The sequence below is a fragment of the Pinus tabuliformis genome, chromosome 5_2 (genome assembly GCF_031772625.1).
Source record: "Pinus tabuliformis cultivar Carrire ecotype Pingquan chromosome 5_2, CPIR1, whole genome shotgun sequence".
NCBI classification, from domain to species: Eukaryota; Viridiplantae; Streptophyta; class Pinopsida; order Pinales; family Pinaceae; genus Pinus; species Pinus tabuliformis.
In genome coordinates, this window is record NC_142306.1 from 281,611,986 (window position 1) to 281,617,056 (window position 5,071).

Sequence of the window (5,071 nt, forward strand, 5' to 3'; positions counted from 1 at the left end):
AAAGAGGATTACGAAAGGTGGTTTTAAACATACTACATAATTTCAAAAATCTAAGAAAGTTAAAAATGAGACATGAAATCTTGAAAATCAATGTGATGAAATTCATGAAGCCTTTAAGCATTACTTTTTATTTTCAATCCCCTTCAGTAGAAAGGTGGATGTTGGAAGCCGTATAAAATATCCTAAATTTTTTAAATTGACATTATATGATGATGTAAATGTTCAAGTATTAATGAAATGATTCTTAGAGAAATTCCAAGAATCATTGCTTGGTGCTCTTTTGATTCCATTTGATATCAATGAGTCCGATCCATAAGTCAACCCTATCAAAATTGTAAATGAGACAGATATAAATGACAAAGACATCAACTATTGGATAGTTGATAGTCAACACATCATTCAATAGAAAAAAGAGATTTCAACAAATTCTAAATATAGTCTATATGTGGAGGTGAAACAAAAGTATAGAGAAAATAAAACTTGATTATTGGATCCATTAGTTGATCCTAGTGAGGTGATTCACAATTGTTGCCAACTTAATTATGTAAATATGGTGTTCTACAAAACTTCATTTATTGATTGTGTGCACTTCACAAGAAATTTATTAATTTAGAATGACAAATTAAAGAAAATGAGGATTGAATATTCTAAGTTAACTAAAGACAAGGTATGCAATTGTATTACTTTTTAACTTAATAGTTTATTATAATATTTCATTTTATTTTAGATAGATGATTAAACATTATGATTTATTTAAGTTGATAATATATGAATTTTTATCAATTAATTTTCAATAGTTTATATTTCCTTATTTATTTTCAAAATATAATTTATATTTTCACATCTACATTGAAATATTATTAGTTTATATTTATTATTTTTGTTAGGTTAATGATGAAATGTTGTGTTCCTTTTGTGAATGTCCAATTACATTTTTTTTGTTGAGCATAGTGTTGGCAATGATTTGAAATGAGAATGGAAGGAAGATGCATGGTGTGTCAAGTTCATGGGAGTCCCAGGCGTTGAGTATATTTCCAACTTAGAAAATCAACTCAGATTCTCCTAGAAATGTCATAGTTTGATTGTGCTCAGAAATAACTTTCCAATGATATGCTGAAGTCCAAGGATGGCCTCGTCGATAACAAGTTACTACTAGTCAAAGTTAGGTGCCCCAAAAGGTGAAAGTGTAGAGTTAAATTTGGAATGGGGTCAAAGTGGAAATTTAGTTGGGGGGTTTTTCCAAACATGATGGAGTTCTTAAGTGGAGGTGCTAAAAAAGTGAAGGTAAAATGCGGTGTTTAGAGTAACAACAAAGACAATTTTGGTTGGTTGGCAGTGGACCCATTGTACAGCTCATCTTGGCGGAGAGTGGCCTAAATGGTTCAAAATGTGCGTACAAAGGGGACAAGAGGTGTGAAGTAAGTTAGGAATGATGTCATCATGACAGGTGTACCTCAGAAGTTTCATAGCATGCAAATAAGGTTAAGGCCTGGTTTGGAAGCATCAGGCTAATGTGGAAGAGCACTGAACTGTTAAATAATTTGCTTGGACCCTTAGAAATTTAACAAAGGAATTCATTGAAAACATGAGTCCCAAAACCCTTTTCTCTCTCTTCTCTAGAAGTCCAAGTGGAAAGCGATGTCAACATGACGTGAAGTATGGTGACATGTGGAAATCACATTTCACATTTTTGGGTGGCCTAATGGGTTGAATTTGAGAGACATTTGTTACCACTCAAGAGGTTCCACATGGGGATAATGACATAAGCATGACATCGTCCATGAGGCTTTATCCTAGGAGGTTTAAATGGAACATAGGAGGGAATTGCAGGAGGAATAGGCATGGCCTAACATGGTGGACAACTCATACTAGTTGGCATTTGGTTGGCTGGTTGCTTCAACGAATGGACCCATAGGACATGCCATCCTTGTCACTTGACCTTGAAAGGATTTAATAGAAATCAAAGGCAGATGCTATTGATTGAATAGGCATCAAGCTCACATGGAGTACAAATCATCCCGGCTGGCATTGATTAGTCCATATGCGTAGTGGTGGTTCCCACTAGGACACATCATCCTGACTGGTCATTGATTATTCCATATGCGTAGTGGTGGTTCCCACTAGGACACATCATCCTTAAGGCTTGATCTCAGAGTAAATGAAAAGAGCATAGGGAATTTTGGTTGAGAGAACAAGCCTATGACATGAAAGCATCGTAGTGGCTATGACAAGTCAACTTGATGGGATATTGATTGGTTGATGCATGCGTTAGGTGAACCCAAAAATCACATAAGCCTGTAAGGATTACTACATAGGGATTCAAAGGCGTGCTAGTGATTAAGCACTTCGGGATATAGTGAGAGAGGCTCCCAAGAGACATTTTACAACAATTTCACGTGTTTAATTACTCTGTTTCGGTCATGAAATATTCAATGAAAAAGAACTGCACACATAAGCACTTTGGGCTATATGCAAAGCACTATAAGCTTACGGTTATATGTATAGCACTTATGGACATGACCAGATCGAAAAATGGTCTATATTATATTCAGTAGGTGTTCCATATGTGGCAATTGTGCCATAGTCATGGTTGATGCAACATCAAATGAGTCAACAGTTATTTGAATGGGAAGTTGGGCTATTGAAGTCAGAGGCAATTGCTGAGAGCTCTAAATCAAGGACACAAGGACCACAAATTACAAAGGTAAACTAATGGTGCCTGACTTTATTGGAGTTCACCATACCTGAATTGCTTGCACTCCTGAAAGAATTAAATGAGAAAAATGACCCAATATGAAATGAATATTTTACCATAGTTCAAAGTTCCATGTCAAAGAACATCTCGTGTATAGAAGGGAAATTAATATGCACGGAGAGAATTATTGTAATGTTTAATTTGACTAAGATTTAATTCTCAGTATGATGAATAATCAGGTGTCCATTCTGAAAACAAATGCAGCTACAATGGTAAAGTATTGATATATAACAACAGAATGGGAAGCCTAGTTGGAAGTACATCCTCTAGAAGAGTAATGAGCTGACAAAGACAGCATTTTATCTTATGCAACAGAGGAACAAATTGCAAGACGATGTTGTGCAAAGTGTTTTGTGAATACTATTGAGAGAATAGGAGGAAAGTAGTTGTGTATGCCGAGTGAAGAGTGAATATTTATACAGGTGAGTGTGAGTGAATATTAGGGATATGGTGGCTAGGAACTGATAATCATATTGATAAATTGAAGGCTAAGACTAGAGAAGATGGAGCAGTGAAGTGTACAGTAGGACCTTAGAGTAGAGAGGAAGTTTTGTGTGGAAGAACTGACCAAGTCTTTATATTTATGTGTAATAGTAATAGGTCTCTATTTTATCAGTCTGAAAATTGTATGAACGGTAGAATAGTTGGCTAAAGGAGGTGGTGGTTTGCATTGGTAAGAGTTCAGTGCCTCTTCGCAAGTGTAGAGCCTCATGAATGCTTCATCTTGACACTCTTATTCACTCATTTTCCTTCTCTTGGACCATTATTTTTGACTTGATAGGCATCAAATTACAAGTTTTTGATATAGGTAAGGTCCTAATTATCCTATTTTTAATATTTCAAAAATCTTCCTTATTATTAAATTAAATTTTGCATTGGCTACTAGATTCGTGCAATTTTGTAGCTAACAACCATTTCTGCAACCAACTCCATTGTTGGACATGGTCCGAGGCACCATTCAAGGAAAGAGAGATATGGGCAGAAAGAGGTTGATCCCCTTAATGATCTCCTCCTATTCATCTACACCAAATCGTTAGAAGAAAGCCCGAATCACGTGGTCAAAGGAAAAAGTCAACACGTAGATGAAGCAAGTGAGCGAAAGTTTTTTTTTTCTATATAATACTACCTAAGCACCCACGGGGGATTTGAACCGGAAGTGAGCGAAAGTCTTAGATGAAAATGCCTCATGATTTGCTTTACCGAATAGCAAATCGTGAGTGAATCATTATCTATTTCGCAGCTGGATAGTTGAATTAGAACTTTGTTAGCCAAAAGTAGGCATGAAAACCTCAAACATCTATTAAATGGATTTTATAAATACCATAAGGAGGGACAAAACAACGGATGACGTGAATGAATATTTTGTGATTGTAATCATTTTGAAACCTGTGTTTTTATTTAATGGAAGTGCCTTTGAAGACTAGATGCGTAGCTAACTACTTGTTGAAGCTTGAGGCAGCCTATTTGTGGAGGGCCCTTGCAAATAATGAAGTTTTTTAACTTGCATATTTTCCTTTCTATTATTATTTGTTGTAGTATTTTCACATATGTTCATTTCATAATTCTTAGTCTGATTTTAGATTGGATAGCAGCAGTGATATTTATTTTGATTATAAAAGAAGTAGTGAAGTTCTTTATTAGTTGTTTTTGGATCATCAAATAGAAATACTAATCCTATCCATGTATAATTTTGATATTCTAATGCTAGTTTTACAGTTCTCATTTATAATTTATGCAGTTGATTCGACTCAACAAAATACGAGTGGTTTCCTTGTGATTTCTTTGGAATTTCATAAAAAAAAATCAACTTCATAGCATAATATGTTTCTCTTTATAAATTTGGGTATATAGATTTCTTTTAGCTTTATGTTCAGAGCATTTATATTCAAAAGTTTTCTTAGTTTAATTTTAGAAGAAGAGTGGTTTGTTTGTAGTTACTTTCTTGAACTTTCAATTTTGAAGCAAGAGTGAGTTAATATAGTTTCCAATCAGCATGTAAGAGTTAATTTAGTTTTCATTCAACAAGTGTGAGTTAATATAGTTTTCATTTTGCAAGTGTCAGTTTATTTCTTTGAAAGTGTGAGTTCTTTATGGTTTCATTTTTCAAGTAAGAAATATAGCTTTAAAATTAACAATCATTTTATTTTCATTAGATAGCAATTTTAATTTCATTTTGAAATAGGACTACAAAACCGAAAAACACATTTCCAATAACCCAATCAATTAATAAATCCAACTTAGTAAAATGGATTGTAGCATATATTGTGCACTTTCACTTCATAATTTTACAAACTCTGGTCAATAATTTATGTAATC